Raw genomic sequence first — 21,587 nt, forward strand, 5'->3', positions numbered from 1 at the left:
GGGGTGGTTCTGGGTCATCCTTTGAAAAAGCCACATGGGTTAGCTAGTTAGCTCAGCAGAGCAGTCAGATGATGAGAAGCGAATGGTCAAAGTCCCCCTTGGTAAGTGATGTTCAATTCAAAGGTTCCAAACCTATTAAAATTTACATAAATTGTCACAGACATCTTTTCATTCAAGAGGTGCCATGAAATTTTATTCTTCCATATTGTCTTAGGGGTGGGGGCCCACCAAGTTTTGGCTAAGACTTGCTTCACAGCTATAAAAAGGAAGGTGATAAGGCAAAACTGAGGGTCCTTTGAGATACTTTTCCCTGTAAGAGTGTAGACCTTCTGGTACAACCCACTCCCGAACCTCCTGATGCGAGGACAAGAACACCATATATGATGGGTCTGGCAGCCCCTGAAGCATAAATTTGTCATTCATTGTAAAACTTATCTAGGTTGCAGTGGGGAGATTAAGATGCCTCTTTTTGCAATAAGAGGAGTGAGACTGCATGGTTGGGAGGAGAAAGCATGGAACATGGGTAGGAAATCTCTTCACAGAATTCCCCAAAAAGATCTCCAAAGCTAATGGATGATTAAAAACCATCAAACTACAGTCACATTCTTGAGAAGAGGAGGTTAAGGGGGAATATGATCAACATGTATAACTACATCAGTGGTTCATATAGTGAACTCGGTGTAGAGCTATTCATCACAGAGGACAAGGGGGCACTCTTTACGGCTGGAGGAAAAGAAATGTAATCTCCAAACACGGAAAGGTTTCTTCACAATGAGAGCTATGAAAATGTGGAATAGACTCCCTCAAGAATTGGTTCTGGCCAGCTCAGTGGATTGCTTCAAAAAAGGCCTGGATTCTTTCTTGGATACACAGAATATAACTGGATACTAACATTTGTAGGTAAAGTTGATCCAGGGAATATCTGATTGCCTCTCGGGGGATCAGGAAGGAATTTTTTACCAGCAGGAGCAAATTGGATCATGCTTTGCTGTTTTTTTTTCCTTCCTCTGGATCAACTATGGGTATAGGATTATAACTTTTGTTTATTTTTTAATGGTTTAACTGGATGGACTTTTGTCTTTTTTCAGCCAGACTAACTATGTAACTATGACTAACTATGTAACATTAAGTTGAGAGCCCATTTAAACCATCATTTATAAATTAGGAATCCTTTTGACTTTTTTTTCTGTTTTCCCAGCAGAATGTAAACAGCTGATCGGCTGAGCTGTCAATGCTGAAAGGAGTTGAGCATTACTCGATGTAGTGACATCTTGTCTGGCTGACTGACATCTCCGCTAAAGTTCCCAGGATCAGGAGAGCTGGAGGACTTCTAAATTTGTCAGGAAGAATTGGGGACAGAAGAAGAGGGTAAGAGGAGAGAGATCTCCCAGACCATCAGGGAAAAAGAATGTAGTTGGCCATGCACAGACTAAACATTTACAAGTAATGCAACCAACATGAGCACTGTTTTGGCAACTAAGCTATGTAGGGTTTAAAGACAGCCTACACCCAAAACACAGATATCATTTTTGGGTTGGCACAGATTCATATTAACATTTTCCGACCTGCCATCACTACAGTAATTAGTATTTATTTTTATGGTTTTTTTTTATAAAAATAATTTTAATGTTTACTTTTTTCCTTGTAAGACTGTCCCTACCCCGGTCAAATAAACACGAGCAAGAGTGGCATGGCCTAAAATGATTACAAGTGATCATAATGGACTACTGGATGTTAAAGGAGAAGTACACCCAAAGCTCTTTTGGCTGTACTTCTCCTGTGGCTCACAAGAGTGCAGTTCGTTCTGTACTCCTGTGACCCATTTTCAGCTGAAAGTGGGGTGAAGCCTGCTGTCGGCTGACATCACTCACCCGGTCCAGGATGGGGAAAGTCCAGATTTTAAAGTCGGAATCCACCCCAGAGTCTGGAGCAGTACCTGGTTCAGCCTCTCAGTGAGCCGCTGGGAGCCCGAGACAACCGCTCCGTCCCACTGCACAGCCCAGCGCTCCAGTGAGCATGGGGGGGGGGGGGGGGGGGCAGAGCAGACAGCGGTGGACCGATGCTGCATCCACCTAGGTAAGTATAACTGGGGGAGAAAACCCCCACATACTTCTCTTTTAAAGATGTACCACTGGCTGGATGTGGCCCAATATGCACTTAGGGTGCTATCTCTTAGATTGTAAGCTCCAAGGAGCAGGGCCCTCCTAACCCTCTTGTATTGAACTGTATTGTTGCTGTATTGTCTCCTGTTATGTTGTAAAGTGCTGAGCAAACTGTTGGTGCTATATAAATCCTGTATAATAATAATAATAATTTTGCCTTGTGCATGTGTCAAAAGTAAAAAGACCCAAATTAATAGAAAAAAAAAGTAGCTGAAAGAGTAACTCTGCTTTTGTTGTGAAAAAAAACAATTCCTCTCTAGGTGATCAATGTACATTGCAGACATTTAACAAACTCTGCTTTGAGTCCTGCCTGTTTCTGCTCTTAAAGCGGAGCTCCACCCAAAAGGGGAAGTTCGGCTTTAAAGACTGGTCCCCCGCTCCCCATTAAGGATTGGCATCTTTGGGGAGTGGGTACCCGAAATTGACAGGTACCTGCTCCCACTTCTGCTGCGATCGTCTAGTGATCGGAAGTGGAGGTTGTCCTCCTACCCTCCCTCCCCGTAGTCTTCTGGGACACGTGACAGGTCCCAGAAGACTACGGGGCCATTCAGGAAGCGCAGCGCTACTCGGGCATGTGCAGTGGGTACCCGGCTGTGAAGCCACAAGCTGTCACAGCCGGGTGCCCACACTGAAGATGCCAGCGCCTGGAACACCAGACGGCTGGTGAAACAGGCTGCGGGGAGGACACCGTGGGACAGGTGAGTGCCTGTTTTATAAAAGTCAGCAGCTATAGTTTTTGTAGCTGCTGACTTTTATTTTTTGACAGATGAGTGGAACTCCGCTTTAAGAAAAAGCTGTTTTCTATGTCTTTAGGATACTGATTCTGAATGGGAGTGATTTTTTATCATTATTCAACTGCATGCTCTAATGAGGAACACTGCACAATCTGCTTCTCTTTAGAAGTAATTACCCTTTTGGAGCATGTCACTAAAAATGTAATTTTTGTTGCAAAGGATGCCCAAAATCTGATCTGTATTTTAGTGCAGACTTCTAGAAAATCAGTCTCAGTCAGCCAATCACAGAAGCAGGAAAAGACACTGCCTACAGGTTGCCATTGAATTTTACAGAAAATGATAGCATTGCAAAATGAAAAGGAAAATTAATTTTTAGCAACATTACATTACAATATGGCCTATGTCGCAGTTATAGCTACTTTATTAGGTACACCTGTTCAGTTGCTTGGTAACAAAAATTGCTAATCAGCCAATCACATGGCAGCAACTCAATGCATTTAGGCATCTAGACATGGTGAGATGATTTGCTGAAGTTCAAACTGAGCATCAGAATGGCGAAGAAAGGGGATTTAATTGATTTTAAACATAGCATGTTTGTTGGTGCCAGACGAGCACCAACTGAGCATTTCAAAAACTGCTGATCTACTGGGATATTCACACACAGCCATCTCTAGGGATAACAGAGAATGGTCCGAAAAAGAGAAAATGTCCAATGAGTGGCAGTTGTGTGGACGAAAATGCCTTGTTGATGTCAGAGGTCAGAGGAGAATGGGCAGACTGGTTCGAGATGACAGAAAGGCAACAGTAACTCATGTCAATATGGACCAAAATCTCTGAGAAATGTTTCCAACACCTTGTTGAATCTATGTCATGAAGAATTAGGGCAGTTCTGAAGGCAAAAGGGGTCCAACCCGGTACTAGCAAGGTGGACCTAATAAAGTGGCCAGTGAGTGTATTAACCACTTGAGCCCCAGAGGATTTACCCCCCTTAATGACCAGGCCTTTTTTTGCTGTTTGGCGCTGCAATAATTCAAATGATAATTGCGCGGTCATGCAACGTTGTACCCAAACGAAATTTACGTCCTTTTTTTCACACAAATAGAGCTTTCTTTTGGTGGGATTTTATCACCTGTGCGCTTTTTATTTTTTGCGCTATAAACAAAAAAACCACGAAAATTTTGAAAAAAAACAATATTTTCTACTTTCAGCTATAAAAAATATATTGTACACTCAAAGTTAGTCATAAATTTAAGCCAAAATGTATTCTGCTACATGTTTTTGGTAAAAAAAATCCCAATGAGTGTATATTGATTGCTTTGTGTGAAAGTTATAGCATCTACAAACTATGGTATAGATGCTGTAATTTATGCCTTTTTTTGCTATACAGCGCTGCACTAATTCAAATGATAATTGCGCGGTCATGCAATGCTGTACCCAAACAAAATTTACGTCCTTTTTTTCACACAAATAGAGATTTCTTTTGGTGGTATTTGATCACCTGTGCGCTTTTTATTTTTTGCGTTGAAAACAAAAAAAACACGAAAATTTTGAAAAAAAACAATATTTTCTACTTTCAGCTATAAAAAATATATCGTAAACTCAAAGTTAGTCATAAATTTAAGCCAAAATGTATTCTGCTACATGTTTTTGGTAAAAAAAATCCCAATAAGTGTATATTGATTGCTTTGTGTGAAAGTTGAGGGCCGCAATGGGTTCATATATTGGACCCGGGGGCCGGACCAAGAGTAGATGAATGATGTGTATGTGTCATCCACAGTAAGTATAGTAATATTCCCCCATAGTAAGCATAGTAATTAATCCCCCATATAGTAATTCATCCCCCATATTAATTCATCCCCCATAGTAATTCATCCCCCATAGTAATTCATCCCCCATATAGTAATTCATCCCCCATAGTAATTAATCCCCCATATAGTAATTCATCCCCCATAGTAATTCATCCCCCATATAGTAATTAATCCCCCATATAGTAATTCATCCCCCATAGTAATTCATCCCCCTTATAGTAATTCATCCCCCATAGTAATTCATTCCCCATAGTAATTCATTCCCCATATTAATTCATCCCCCATATTAAGTCCCCAAGTCCCCCTTGTGTCAATTCACTTACCTTTGCTCCGCGCGTTCCTCTCGCCGTGTTCCCGCGCCGTTCCGGTGTAGCATGAAAATCTGTCTCCTATGAGGATCTGTCCTCCTCGACGTATCTGCGCATGTGCCAGTTTCAGGCATTAGCAGCCGATTGGCGATCTCCGGCACATGCGCAGATACGTCGAGGGGGACAGATCCTCATAGGAGACAGATTTTCATGCTACACCGGTCTTCAGGGCGGACTGTGAGAGGAGCCTAGCGGGAGCCTAGCTCCGCGGGCCGGATTAAAAGGTCCACCGGGCCGTACACGGCCCGCGGGCCGTAGTTTGCCCATTGCTGGTATAGATACTGTAATTTATGCCTTTTTTTGCTATACAGCGCTGCACTAACTCAAATGATAATTGCGTGGTCATGCAATGCTGCACCCAAACGAAAATTACGTCCTTTTTTTCACACAAATAGAGCTTTCTTTTGGTGGTATTTGATCACCTGTGCGCTTTTTATTTTTTGCGCTATAAACAAAAAAACCACAAAAATTTTGAAAAAAAACAATATTTTCTACTTTCAGCTATAAAAAATATATCGTAAACTCAAAGTTAGTCATAAATTTAAGCCAAAATGTATTCTGCTACATGTTTTTGGTAAAAAAAATCCCATGCATTAGCGGGCAAACTGGCGCTATCTAGGAGGGGCGCTAACACTATCGGAAGTCACCAGTGACACTAATACAGTGATCAGTAAAAATCTGTTCACTGTAATCAATGACACTGGTGACAGGGCAGTGAAGGGGTTAACTGGGGGGGGGAGGGGGGCGATCAAGGGGTTAAATGGGATTTCTGGTGTATTAGCGGGCAATCTGGCGCTATCTGGGAGGGGCGCTAACACTATCGGAAGTCGCCAGCGACACTGATACAGTGATCGGTAAAAATTGGTTCACTGATCAGTGACACTGGTGACAGGGCAGTGAAGGGGTTAACTGGGGGGGGGGCAATCAAGGGGTTAAGCGGGATTACTGGTGTACTGGCGGGCAATCTGGCGATATCAGGGAGGGGCGCTAACACTATCGGAAGTCGCCAGCGACACTGATACAGTGATCAGTAAAAATCGGTTCACTGATCAGTGACACTGGTGACAGGGCAGTGAAGGGGTTAACTGGGGGGGAGATTAAGGGGTTAAATGGGATTACTGGTGTACTAGCGGGCAATCTGGCGCTATCTGGGAGGGGCGCTAACACTATCAGAAGTCGCCAGCGACACTGATACAGTGATCAGTAAAAATTGGTTCACTGATCAGTGACACTGGTGACAGGGCAGTGAAGGGGTTAACTGGGGGGGGAGGCGATCAAGGGGTTAAACGGGATTACTGGTGTACTGGCGGGCAATCTGGCGCTATCTGGGAGGGGCGCTAACACTATCGGAAGTCGCCAGCGACACTGATACAGTGATCAGTAAAAATCGGTTCACTGATCAGTGACACTGGTGACAGGGCAGTGAATGGGTTAACTGGGGGGGGAGATTAAGGGGTTAAATGGGATTACTGGTGTACTAGCGGGCAATCTGGCGCTATCTGGGAGGGGCGCTAACACTATTGGAAGGCGCCAGCGACACTGATACAGTGATCAGTAAAAATTGGTTCACTGATCAGTGACACTGGTGACAGGGCAGTGAAGGGGTTAACTGGGGGGGAGAGGCGATCAAGGGGTTAAACGGGATTACTGGTGTACTGGCGGGCAAACTGGCGCTATCTGGGAGGGGCGCTAACTCTATCGGAAGTCGCCAGCGACACTGATACAGTGATCAATAAAAATTGGTTCACTGATCAGTGACACTGGTGACAGGGCAGTGAAGGGGTTAACTGGGGGGGGGGGGCGATCAAGGGGTTAAACAGGATTACTGGTGTACTGGCGGGCAAACTGGCGCTATCTGGGAGGGGCGCTAACACTATCAGAAGTCGCCAGCGACACTGATACAGTGATCAGTAAAAATTGGTTCACTGATCAGTGACACTGGTGACAGGGCAGTGAAGGGGTTAACTGGGGGGGGGGCGATCAAGGGGTTAAACGGGATTACTGGTGTACTGGCGGGCAAACTGGTGCTATCTGGGAGGGGCGCTAACTCTATCGGAAGTCGCCAGCGACACTGATACAGTGATCAGTAAAAATTGGTTCACTGATCAGTGACACTGGTGACAGGGCAGTGAAGGGGTTAACTGGAGGGGGCGATCAAGGGGTTAAACGGGATTACTGGTGTACTGGCGGGCAATCTGGCGCTATCTGGGAGGGCGCTAACTCTATCGGAAGTCGCCAGCGACACTGATCAGTAAAAATCGCTTCACTGATCAGTGACACTGGTGACAGGGCAGTGAATGGGTTAACTGGGGGGGGGAGATTAAGGGGTTAAATGGGATTACTGGTGTACTGGCGGGCAATCTGGCGCTATCTGGGAGGGGTGCTAACACTATCGGAAGTCGCCAGCGACACTGATGCAGTGATCAGTAAAAATTGGTTCACTGATCAGTGACACTGGTGACAGGGCAGTGAAGGGGTTAACTGGGGGTGGGGGGCGATCAAGGGGTTAAAGGGATTACTGGTGTACTGGCGGGCAAACTGGCGCTATCTGGGAGGGGCGCTAACTCTATCGGAAGTCGCCAGCGACACTGATACAGTGATCAATAAAAATTGGTTCACTGATCAGTGACACTGGTGACAGGGCAGTGAAGGGGTTAACTGGGGGGGGGGGCGATCAAGGGGTTAAACGGGATTACTGGTGTACTGGCGGGCAGTCTGGCGCTATCTGGGAGGGGCGCTAACACTATCGGAAGTCGCCAGCGACACTGATACAGTGATCAGTAAAAATTGGTTCACTGATCAGTGACACTGGTGACAGGGCAGTGAAGGGGTTAACTGGGGGGGGGGCGATCAAGGGGTTAAACGGGATTACTGGTGTACTGGCGGGCAAACTGGCGCTATCTGGGAGGGGCGCTAACACTATCGGAAGTCGCCAGCGACACTGATACAGTGATCAGTAAAAATTGGTTCACTGATCAGTGACACTGGTGACAGGGCAGTGAAGGGGTTAACTGGGGGGGGGCGATCAAGGGGTTAAACGGGATTACTGGTGTACTGGCGGGCAAACTGGTGCTATCTGGGAGGGGCGCTAACTCTATCGGAAGTCGCCAGCGACACTGATACAGTGATCAGTAAAAATTGGTTCACTGATCAGTGACACTGGTGACAGGGCAGTGAAGGGGTTAACGGGGGGGGGGCGATCAAGGGGTTAAACGGGATTACTGGTGTACTGGCGGGCAATCTGGCGCTATCTGGGAGGGGCGCTAACTCTATCGGAAGTCGCCAGCGACACTGATCAGTAAAAATCGCTTCACTGATCAGTGACACTGGTGACAGGGCAGTGAAGGGTTAACTGGGGGGGGCGATCAGGGGGTTAAATGTGTCCTAGAGTGTTCTAACTGTAGTGTAGTGCTTGTCTACTCACTTTTTGGATGTCTTCTTCTCTGTCTGGAACGGAATATGTCCAGGCAGAGAAGAATGACATCATATCCTGCCCTGTGTATTTGTCAACACAGGACAGGATAGGACAGGGACCGATCGTGTGATTTCAGCCAGAAATCACTGGCTGAAATCTAATGATTGATCCGTCCTGGATCAAATCGTGTCACCCGCGGGTCGGCGGGAGCGCGCGCGCGCCCCCCTGCCGGCAAAAGTGTCGGGAGCGCGGAACCCGTTTTAAAACGTGGTTTTGCGCTCCACTGCCGCCCTGCACACGTATATACACAGTGGCAGGGCGGCAAGCGGTTAAGGCTAGGTTCACACTAGCTTTGTCAGCAGGCATCAGACAGGTATTTGGGAAGCGTTTTTAATGCTTCTCAAACACCTATGAAAATTCTGCACATGGTAGCACACAAAGCTGTTCACACTGAAGCGTTAGCGTCACGTGTCGTTGCGTTGTGGTGAAACTGATGCCTCGTGTCAAGTCAGGAGGAGTTGAAGCCTCCCATTCAAGTCTATGGTGCTACTCCACAAACGCCTGGCAGGCGTTTGCGGAGCGGTTGTGAGGCAGTTGAGGAGCGTTAATACCATTTAACTTCATTATAGGAGTTTGTGGTGCGGTTTTAACGCTTGGCAAACGCCTATCAAACGCCTCAAAACCACGTATAGGGCATTTTGGGAGCGTTAAAAATGCTTCACAAACGCCTGTCTAACGCCTGTCAAACGTTATAGGGGCGTTCGGCAAGAGTTAGAAATAAAGTCAAGTGTGAACGAGCCCTAACTGTATTATAGATATGATCATATAGGAGGTGTATGTATATTGCTACTTACAGTATATTTCATTTTTGCAGATCGAGCACCATAGAGATTATGGCTGCTTTTTTATGTGTTTCTTTCATGTTACAAGGAGATGAAATAAAACACTACATTAAAATATCCTGATTTTTGATAGGTGACCGGAGTGAAGAGTGGTATATGGCCATTTAACTGTATCTCAAAAACTAGAGCTGATAGTTAAAAATTGATGCCATTTTTGGAATTACCAGGTCTAATATACCCGGGAACAGGTCTAACATTAGAAACACCAAAATGTGTGTTGGCCTGTGTAATTCAAACATTGATTTCTAAATCCTTCAAAAATGCTCACCAAAACACAAATGCCAGTGTATACTAATGCTAGGTACAAAAGGACGGTCAGTGCAAAAGGACAGTTAACAGTTCAAGGGCAAAGGAACAGTTGCATGAACTATGATGGGCCCCTGAATATAATATGTACCTGGATCCTGTGACTTTAGGAATGCATCTGTCTCTTTCTATTATCTCCAGGTCTGAGCCTGGGGGAAGGTGACATCACCACATTTGCAGTCTGTTGACATCATTGCATTCCATTAATGACTCAGCTATAGACTTCCATCCATGTGTCTGAAGCCTATGCACACATATGGGCCCATCGGAAGCCTTTTTGAACATATAGATAATGAAACACTTTTATAGACATAGAAGATGACATCATTGCCCCCATATACTGTAGACTGGGAGGAACCGTAGGGTCTATAAACATGGACATTCTGCACTCTTTCCCTTTTAACCTTAATACTCGGAACAAGATATTAGTCAGAGCAATATATTGGAAAAGTCGGCACTCAATGAGGAAAAATGATTACCGAAAGTGTAATATTCCAGGTTGAGCATTGGATTGTGGGAAACTCTGAAAAGCAAGGCAAGACTAATGCATTGTGGGAAATATATTCTTTATTTGGGGCCAATTGTGCCTTCACCCTCTCTAGACAGTTTTCCAATAATAAACCTGTCTCATGTATTTTTATCCTTTTTTCTAATCTCAGATCCCAAATACAAACAAATCATGTTTTACTCATGGTGAAAGTATTCAAGCCGTTGGAAAATTCCCACAGACAGAACGAAATAACGGTTGCTACAAAACCAGAAGCTATGCACGGCTCGGTTATTCCATTACACAACATACCCATTTTTAAGAGCTCCACTCTAAAGTCAAGTTACAGCTTCTCAAGGAATAGTTACTGAAGTAAATAAATGCATCAACTTCACCTACAGTTCAAATTGTAGCCAAGAACCTGTCACCCAAGAAAATGTTGTGTTTATTCCCAGTAGACGGCACTAATTGACAACACGGCTAACGCACAGCAAAGCACTGAATGCTTCCATTACATCAAAGGAGCTGAGTTTTTCCCTATTATAGACCTGCTCAGCCTCGGCTGGGAAGGAGGAGTGGCTACACACAACAAATTCAACGGTTTTTTTGATAGAGGCAAGGGGAAAAGTACATAAAAAGTCAGAATATTTTTTTTAAAAATGTCCTTTGTAACGTTTGAACTACAAATCATTCATTACAATTTTTTTTTCTTAATTTCAGCTTGAGCTAATGAGCTATATATACAACAGGAAGCGTATATCTACCCCTGCTGGCTAAATATAAAAATACATACTGTTTAATATATCCTAGTTGCCTGACTAAATTTTTTGAATGTAGATTTTGTCATATACATAATAAACAAAATATGTACAATCCAATATATATGAACATATTTGATTCAGCAGCAACACTACACATATAATTATTTTTAGATCTGATTGTTATTCAGTGACACTCCCTTGTATTTATTTATCTCAGGTACTTATATAGCGCCATCAATTTACGCAGCGCTTTTACATATATATTGTACATTCACATCAGTCCCTAACCCTCAAGGGGTGTACAATCTAAGGTCCCTAGCCTATATTCATACATACACATTCTAGGGCCAGTTTAGACAGGAGCCAATTAAGCTACCAGCATGTCTTTGGAGTGTGAGAGGAAACTGGAGTACCCGGAGGAAACCCACGCAGGCACAGGGAGAACATGCAAACTCCAGGCAGGTGGTGTTATTGTTTGTGATTTGAACCAACGACCCTAGTACTGCCAGGCGGATGTGCTAACCATTTAGCCATTGTATCATTTTATATCACTTATTGGTTGTCTTGTGAATGTTGTGACTGTGCAAGAGTTACACAGATCCATACAATCCAATATATATTCCCTCTGTTGAAGAAGTTTTATTAATTTCAGCTTGAGCTAATGTGCACTATATATGACAGGAAGCGTATATCTACCCCTGCTGGCTGGATATGAAAATACATACTGTTTAACATCTCCTAGTTACCTGACTAAATTTTTTTAATGTAGATTTTGTCATAGACATAATAAACAAAATATGTACAATCCAATATATATGAACATATTTGATTCAGCAGCAACACTACACATATAATCCTTTTTAGGTCTGACTGTTACTCGGTGACACTCCTGTGTATCATTTTATATCACTTATTGGTTGTCTTGTGAATGTTGTGACTGTGCAAGAGTTACACAGATCCATACAATCCAATATACAGGTGAAACTCGAAAAATTAGAATATCGTGCAAAAGTTCATTTATTTCAGTAATGCAACTTAAAAGGTGAAACTAATATATGAGATAGACTCATTACATGCAAAGCAAGATAGTTCAAGCCGTGATTTGTCATCATTGTGATGATTATAGTTTACAGCTCATGAAAACCCCAAATCCACAATCTCAGAAAATTAGAATATTACATGCAATCAATAAAACAAGGATTGTACATAGAACAATATCGGACCTCTGAAAAGTATAAGCATGCATATGTACTCAGTACTTGGTTTTTGCCCCTTTTGCAGCAATTACTTCCTCAATGCGGTGTGGCATGGAAGCTATCAGCCTGTGGCACTGCTGAGGTGTTATGGAAGAGCAGGATGCTTCAATAGCGGCCTTCAGCTCTTCTGCATTGTTCAGTCTCATGTCTCTCATCTTTCTCTTGGCAATGCCCCATAGATTCTCTATGGGGTTCAGGTCAGGCGAGTTTGCTGGCCAATCAAGCACAGTAATCCCACAGTCATTGAACCAGGTTTTGGTGCTTTTGGCAGTGTGGGCAGGTGCCAAGTCCTGCTGGAAAATGAAGTCAGCATCCCCATAAAGCTTGTCTGCGGAAGGAAGCATGAAGTGCTCCAAAATCTCCTGGTAGACGGCTGTGTTGACCCTGGACTTAATGAAGCACAGTGGACCAACACCAGCAGATGACATGGCTCCCCAAATCAACACAGACTGTGGAAACTTCACACTGGACTTTAAGCATCTTGCAGGGTGTGCCTCTCCATTCTTCCTCCATACTCTGGGTCTTTGGTTTCCAAATGAGATGCAAAAGTTGCTCTCATCAGAAAAGAGGACTTTGGACCACTGAGCAACAGAGCAGGTCTGTTTTTCTTTAGCCCAGGTAAGACGCTTCTGACGTTGTTTGTTGTTCAGGAGCGGCTTGACAAGAGGAATACGACATTTGAAGCCCATTTCCAGGATTCATCTGTGTGTGGTGGCTCTTGATGCACTGACTCCAGCCTCAGTCCACTCCTTGTGAAAGTCCCCAACACTTTTGAATGGCCTTTTCCTGACAATCCTCTCCATGCTGCGGTCATCCCTGCTGCTTGTGCACCTTTTTCCTCCACACTTTTCCCTTCCACATAACTTTCTATTATTGTACTTTGATACAGCACTTTGGGCACATCCAACTTCTTTTGCAATTACCGTTTGAGGCTTTCCCTCCTTCTGGAGGGTGTCAATGATGGTTTTCTGCACAACTGTCAGGTCAGCAGTCTTTCCCATGATTGTGATTCCTACTGAACCAGACTGAGAGACCATTTAATGTCTCAGGAACCATTTGCAGGTGTTATGGCTTAATTAGCTGATTAGAGTGGGACACTTTGGCCGAGAATATTGCACCTTTTCACAATATTCTAATTTTCTGAGATTGAGGATTTGGGGTTTTCATGAGCTGTAAGCCATAATCATCACAATTATGACAAATCACGGCTTGAACTATCTTGCTTTGCATGTAATGAGTCTATCTCATATATTAGTTTCACCTTCTAAGTTGCATTACTGAAATAAATTAACTTTTGCACGATATTCTAATTTTTCGAGTTTCACCTGTATATTCCCTCTGTTGAAGAAGTTTGATGATAGTTTTCTTAATTTCAGCTTGAGCTAATGAGCTCTATATACGACAGGAAGTGTATATCTACCTCTGCTTGCTGGATATAAAAATACATACTGTTTAATATATCCTAGTTACCTGACTAAAATTTTTTAATGTAGATTTTGTTGTAGACATAATAAACAAAATATGTACAATCCAATATATATGAACATATTTGATTCAGCAGCAACATTATACATATAATTCTTTTTAGATCTGATCGTTATTCGGTGACACTCCTGCGTATCATAAGTTACATAGATCCATACAATCCAATATATATTCCCTCTATTGAAGAAGTTTGCTGACTACACATGAAGAGAATATCGGACAAATGATCGTGTATTTTTTTTTTTTGCATGCAAGTCTTATACCAAAAACGAGTAGTTTTCTAGACTTACAAAAATTCTTATAAGACAGGATACAGCTCTCGAGATGATGTAATGTATTGTATTGAAATGTATTCTTTCGTTTCCGAGAATGCACAGGAAGATCCAGTGAACTACCATTAAGAACTACAAACCGACAGACGCTAAGGCTGTTGGGATGTGTAGTTTCTCAGTCACAGAGGAGTGGCACGGCTGGGCAGAGCCCCACTCGGCCACGTTTTTCATAAAATCTTACCAGTAGTGGGGGGGATTGGGAGAAGATTCCCCGCTAGCTGTCAATGCGGGGGAACGGTGGGGAGCAGGGACCAGTGCTTTCATAACATGTTACATGTTTTACCCTGAATATGGGTGTAACATGTAACATGTTATGAAATGTGAGCTTATCCTTTAACAGCTTTCCCACCGGAGGTGGGAAGCTGAAGTTACTCTCTGCAGAGCTCAGTGAGGAGAGCTCTGATAGTTGATTGGAGGGAAGAGACACACATCCCTTTGCACAGCTCACAGGAACAAGGCTGAGGCTGTCAATCTAAGGAGCTCCCTCCCCTGTCACCTTTTTTTCTCTTGGTGTCAGGAAACCTTGTTAGAAGAGACTCATTCTGATAGCAAAGGAACAAAGCAGCAGACAGAAATGACACTTAGTGCTCTTAACTGAGACAAGTACACACTATAGAGGGATATGCTTTCTTCATTGTCAATGTCACTCCAAAGACATGCTGGTAGGTGAATTGGTTCCTGTCTAAATTGGCCCTAATATGTGTATGTATGAATGTAAGTTAGGGACCTTAGATTGTACACCCCTTGAGGGTTAGGGACTGATGTGAATGTTCAATATATATGTGTAAAGAGCTGCGTAAATTGACAGCGCTATATAAGTACCTGAAATAAATAAATGTCTGAAGTTTACAACCACTTTAAGACCAAGTTACCAAATCATTGCGTAAGCCTAGTATGTAACTGTGTCATTCATTCATAGTCTGAGATTTATAACCACATTAAGTCTGTGTAAAGTAGGCCTGAGGGTCCATTCACACTAGAATGTGCACACCTACTACGTTTTTTTTCCTTTCAAGTATGCATGCATTTGATACGTGTTTTCATCTTTATATTGTCCAGGGTAACTAACTCACCCACCACTTCCCAAACCTCACACAATCTATGCAGCCAGTGACAACATCAGAAGCTGTCTTATTACAAAATCACAGATCGACCTTTTCCCAACACTCAACATCTCATAAAGGACCCAGGATCACCCATATCCCACTTCCTCCCATGAGTGTGCAAAATTTCTTTTCTCGGGACGATGTGATGTCATATTTCTCTCCTCCATAGGACCACACAGCCCTCCTGGAAAAGAAAGCCCATTTCCTTCACATGGTCCACTCTGCTGCCATAACTACAGACCTGAGTCCCCCCCCCCCCCCCCCCAGGACCACACAGTCCTCTCCCTTCCTTTTATAGTCAGGCTCTCAAGCTGCTGCAGATCAGGATTACTCACTCTAGACCTTAATGTCATGGGAATCCTCAGTCAGACAAGACCTTCATCCCCCTCCTCCACTGCCAGAAGTACAACTGCTTCTAATTAAACTAATCCTGGTGCTGCTACAAAGTCTCAGTATCAAGAGCAGAGTTTATCTTGGTGGTTAACACACACTCCAGTCTATCGGAGATTTCCTGAACGCAACACACTGGACGCACAAGATTATATGTAGAGCAGGCTATGTGCGACCATTCATGTGTGAAATGTCATCGAAACTCGATGAGTTTGTGAGATAGGCCTGAGAACTGCAGTCAGTACACTGGCACAAATACATGCACATAAACAGGCAGCATGGTGGCCATCCAGAATTGCAGCATTGTGTTCCTGGAATCAGTTCCAAGTATAGAACATATATCTATATAAACAAAGCCCCTTGTGTGGGTTTTCTTTCACTCTCTTGGTTCCAGAACAACTGACTTCTGACCAAACTGACCTCAGACTACCATAAGACATGACATTGCTCACCAGGCTGTTTCCCACAACCGGTTGTAGGCAGGTTGCCTACATTAGGCAGCAGCTGGCCCAGGTTGGGGAAGGGGTTAATTGTTTTGTGCTTCTTTCCCGTGCTTTTTATGGACCCTGCCTACCCACCCTGTGTGATATATATATAGGGGAGAAGACTGAGTACAAAAAGCCCCTGCTGTGACACCGTGGAGCTATGGAGGGGGACTGCTGTGCCCTACAGTTCACTCGAAGATACTGGATTCTGAAAACTGCCACTTACGGACTATGCCAGAAATGGACACCTATTGAGGTATGCCTGGGCCAGTAGTTACAGAAAGAGTTAAGGGATGCCGTCGGTACTGTTCATGTTGAACTTTTCTGCAGTCATCAAGTAAAAGTTGCATCAACTGTTCCTAGCCTGGTATGAAGATAGTAAAAGGGATGCATGATGGTTCCTGGCATAAAAAAAAATTGGGTCAGTAAAAGCACAATTGGGGTTTGAAGTAAGTCCACTACCAAGGGTTAACTCAGGAGTGGAGGAAGAAAGCAGTTGCAGTGGGTTACCAAGAACTGGTGTAGGGTGAATAGCAGCCTGGCGTGAAGTGTGGTGCCTGGATGGGGTGAGGTGTCCTCCGGTAACAAGGAGGTCGGTGCCCTGACTTCTTCTCCAGTGGTTGGTTTCCTGTAGCAACTGGAACTGAACCTGTGTTACAGAGACACCAGCATCACTGCATGGTATGAAAGGAGGGAGTTAACGAGGTGCATGCATGAGGTCCAAGCAGGTGCAAGGTGGGACCCCTTCTGTTACTGGGAGTGAGGTGGCAAGGTATGCTGAACAGGTGGAGAGGGCATGGGTTGAGCGCTGTGCCTCCTAAATGCAGCAGTTCATGGCCAACGTGTGTAGTGACATGGGACAACAAGTTCTACTGGAATTGGCACAGTATATCTTTGCACGTGGTGCATGGCTCATGTCTAAGTGGCCGCCATAAGGTTGATTGCACTTGAAAGTTGCCCCACCTGGTCCTGGGCATTGATGAACGTGCACATACAAAGGTACCCCATGTGCCGGGCAAGTGACCCCACACACAGCTTGGTTTCATCTGCTCTCTTATAACATGGCGTAGTCGTAGACGCCCGGGCTTCCCCAGTCACCACTCCATGGTCTTTTGAAGGAAAACTAAAAAACTTCAAAAATCCCAACTGTGCAGACTGATTCTTCTTGTGACTTTCACCCACAAGCAGTCTTTTGGCGAGGTCTACAAAGGTGTTTACTCACCCCTGGTTCACACTAGTGTGGTCATGCGGTCCGCATTTGCTCCGGCACAGCAGCCCATTCATTTGAATAGGCTGCTGTGCCACGTGACCCGCAAAAAAAGGGGCATGAACCTTTTCCAATACTCATCCACAGGGAAACCACATGGTATTTTTGATCATGTGGTTTCCCCATCCGCGATGGCGTTGCAGGATGAGATGCGCTGGATTCAAATCAGAATGAATGGCACAAGATAAAAAAAGATGCGGGTGCAGGAATCGCATTGATTCCCACACCCGCAACCAGCCCCCAGCATGCGGGCTAGTGTGAACCTGGCCTCACTGGATGTCATCTTGTTATCAAATATCTGTGAAAAAAACGCCTGGTTACAGATTGAAGAGTAATTGATCTCACATGCGAAACATAGTGATAAACTCAGGCCCCATTCACACATCATGATTTGTGATTGCAGGCAGACCCGCCTTGATTCTGCCCACAACTCCAAATTGTGTGGCACTTGCTGCAAAATGTGCAACGTGCATTTAGGTGTTATCCCTGTACCTGCGTGGGTTTCCTCCAGGTACTCTGGTTTCCTCCCACACTCCAAAGACATGCTGGTAGGTGAATTGGATCCTAAAATTGGCCCCTGGTATGTGTATGAATGTGAGTTAGGGACCTTAGATTGTACACCCCTTGAGGGTTAGGGACTGATGTGAATGTACAATTTAAATGGCAAGCATTGCATACTGTACTCCTGATGAAGTGACATAACGCTTTGGGAACGCAGATGACGTCAGGCCGTAAACCGGAAGTTAAGTACCGTACCTGAAATTATTATTATTATTATTATAATACAGGATTTATATAGCGCCAACAGTGTGCTCAGCACTTTACAATATAACGGGAGACAATACAGCAACAATACAGTTCAATACAAGAGGGTTAGGAGGGCCCTGCTCCTTGGAGCTTACAATCTATGGTGTTATTATCTTTAAATGGTGCCCCAAATGTGATGTTATTGAATGGCAAAACACGCCTTTAAAAATTGTGCAAAGCTAATTGCCCAAAAAGGTGCAGGTGCTTCGTTTTTGGGCGACAAACACGCATAGCGCAGCCCATCAAGTGAATGGGCTGGCCCTATGTGACCAAAAAAAATTGTATGAGAATCATGCTTTGATGATCGCGTAGCAGGAACTCTCATCCCCACTACATGATATGTGAACGGGGCCTTAAACAGAACCACAATTTTTATTTGTTTACTAAAAAACTAGTGGGTGACGGGCTGAAGAATTGACTTTTTTCTGACCTCCGGTATGGATTAATTGGTTTTCAATGCATTTACAAATTCATTTTTAATCATGTCCCTGTACAGTATTTATGCCTTTAAAGTGCACTGTATAAAGAGTTTTGAACAGATAAAATACTTTTTTTTTACTTTTTTCTGACCTCCGGAATGGATTAATTGGTTTTCGACGCATTCCTATGGGAAACAGAGTTTCGGTTTGCAAATTTTTCACAATGCGAAAAGTCCGACAGAACGAATTAAATTTGTAAACCGAGGTATGCTTGTATTGTGATTGGATAAATAATATTTATACCTACATTAGAATAGTGTCTTATATCACCTCAATTTAAGGAAATGTCTAAATCACCTAATCTGTCTTTTGCAAATTCTGAAAAGTGAAAACATAATAAGACTACAATAACAATGAAGAGACACTTAAATATATTTTTCCAAAATCTTACCACCCCTCCTTTACTAGCACCCTCAGTACACAGGAGCTGTGCCCCCCCCCCCTTCCCATAGGTTCGTACTTACCTGCTCTGATAGCTGTGGCTAGACGTGCTGTTCGTTTGGTTCTGAACCGAATTTCGGACACATTTTTTCGATAATATGGAGATTCGGATGTATCAGAATTCTGAATTACAAAAATAACAAATTTAAACAAATCCGAAATAATGGAACTAAATTCAGCCAAAATTCAATTTGAAAACAATTTTTAATTCGAAAACAAAATCGAAAGCAAATTTGAAAACATTTCCAAATTTGAAAACTAAAACGAACAAACAGTTGAAAACCAATTTAAAGCAGAGCTCCACCCAAAAGGGAAAGTTCCACTTTAAGGACTGGTCCCCCGCTCCCCAAATTGGGAATTTTGTTTTAGGAAAGACATGTAGCAGAATACATTTTGGCCTAAATTTATGATGAAATTTGATTTTTTACATTTTTTTACTGGACATGTTTAATAGCAAAAAGTCAAAAACATTGTTTTTTTATCTCAAAACTGTTGGGGTTTTTTTTGTAGCGCAAAAGATAAAAAATGCACAGGCAATCAAACACAACCAAAAGAAAGCTCAATTCATAGGAAAAAAGAACGTACATTTAATTTGGGTGCAGTGTTGCATGACCGCGCACTTGTCAGTTAAAGTAACGCAGCGCCGTAATGCAAACAATGGCCTGGTCAGGAAGGGGGGTAAATCCTCTGGAGGGCATGTGGTTAAGACAATGTGCCATTAGTACAAAAGCGCAAGATTTGTTCTGGAGGCAGTAGGTATTGGGAAATGGTTAGTTGAATGAAAAGTAATTTCTGCCCGTTGGTAATCTGGTATACTGTGCTAAAACATTTGTTGAATTAATACCCAGGACCTTCAAAACATACTCTGATGCAGCAAATCCATGCAGCCTGCACATTTCTTAAAACTGAAATCTGGGCACAAAAACTTTCAGTTAGATATTTTACTGCATAGCCACAAAGGATTTATATCCACACTGCGCACACCAAATATCTTTGCAAACCAAGATATGATCTTGTAAAAGTAGCAGTGACATCACTGTGCTGTACATAGACTGTGCAGAGAGCAGGCTCCACCTACTACAATCTGCTTGCAGAAAACTACAGAAGGGGGCGGAGATGAGACCAGTCACTCTGTACAAGGAGAGAAAGCAGCAGTGACCGGTCTTTATTACAGGAAGCTGTGGTGCAGAGGCAAAGTTTAACACTGGGTTACTGCACAGACCCAGAAGAAGTACACAGCAGACATATGCAATTCATTTCCAAATTACAATACTAAGGAATTTAAACGAATCCGAAATAACAAAAGAAAATTTTGCCCAAAATAACTAATTATTCAAATTCACTTTGAATTTGAATGGAATTCAAAACAAATTTGAAAACAAATTTGAAATGTAAACATAATGCTGATTTCCTTCAAACACTGTGTATATTAGAATATAGCCGTCTTTCAAAATTTTAATTTCCCTAAGAATAGAATAAAACAGAATAGAATAGAAAATCTTTTAGATTGTAAGCTCCAAGGAGCAGGGCCCTCCTAACCCTCTTGTATTGAACTGTATTGTTGCTGTATTGTCTCCCGTTATATTGTAAAGTGCTGAGCAAACTGTTGGTGCTATATAAATCCTGTATAATAATAATAATGATAATAAAAGAATAGAATAGAAAATCAAGGAATAGAATAGAAAAAAAAAACTGAATAGAAAATAGTAGAATAGAATAGAAAAAATAGAATAGAATGCAATAAAATAGAAAGAATATAGCCATCTACTGAAATTCGAAAGCAGAGTTTTTACTTTTGGGTGGAACTCAGCTTTAACAGATAGATTAAAAAATGAAACAATTTTTTTTCATTCTGTACATGTCTAATACACAACGCACACCAGGATTATGCATGACTCTTGTATTCAAACAATATCTGTTTATCCTGGAGCTCATCTTTAAAGCCCTACTGAACGTCAAAGCAGCTAAGTACATTCCAGCTGCAGCAAAAAAAAAGATGTGCAAAATCCTAAGGTTTGTGGATTAAAAACCCTGTCCTCTGCCAAGGATGAAGAAGGAACATACTTCGAAATGCGTCAGCTGTTCCCTGAGTGTCCACCCCTATGATGGGACTTGCGCAGGTCTTACCATTCCATAGTTCCTTTGAGAACTGACATGCTTGAAATACTTCATTGTTTGTGAGTATATTTTTGTATTCAATAATAAAAATTTGGTCTACTGAGGTAATGCGCAAGGTTGGTGCGCTTCTTTTTTGTTTTTGCTTCACAGTATTGGTCAGGCTTCCCCAGCCTTGTTTGGAGCTGCACAACCCCATATGCACAGGTGGTCGAATTTTTTCAAGTTCTGGTTCCATCTATCCACCTTTTTTGGGTCTCAGAGCACAGGAGAGTTAATTTCTACTCTGCCAAGGTGTTGCAGGGAAGGACCCCCACATCCTGTGTGGAAGCAGTGGGCTGCCTGCAGAGGTCTGACATGCCCCCTGCTGAATCCGACCTATAGCTCTGCAGGCAGCAAGGATTTGTTGATTGGAAAGCCAATATAAGAGCTCATGTACACTGCAGCTGGTAAACAGATGTTCAGGAGCTGTTGAGTGTTT

The 21,587-nt window shown here is 43.1% G+C and overlaps 1 long non-coding RNA gene across 1 annotated transcript in view; it reads left to right on the forward strand.

Moving 5' to 3' along the window:
* The first annotated feature begins 1,204 nt into the window (after window positions 1-1,204).
* The window catches only part of LOC149460219 (uncharacterized), a 32,549-nt gene continuing 12,166 nt past the window's right edge, over window positions 1,205-21,587 (forward strand). The window contains exon 1 of the long non-coding RNA XR_016313100.1: window positions 1,205-1,368. This is a non-coding gene — a long non-coding RNA (uncharacterized LOC149460219). The remainder of the gene's footprint in view (window positions 1,369-21,587) is intronic.

This window comes from Staurois parvus, unplaced genomic scaffold, assembly GCF_062004578.1.
Source record: "Staurois parvus isolate SC_StPar_1 unplaced genomic scaffold, SC_StPar_1.0 ptg000232l, whole genome shotgun sequence".
Lineage (NCBI taxonomy): Eukaryota > Metazoa > Chordata > Amphibia > Anura > Ranidae > Staurois > Staurois parvus.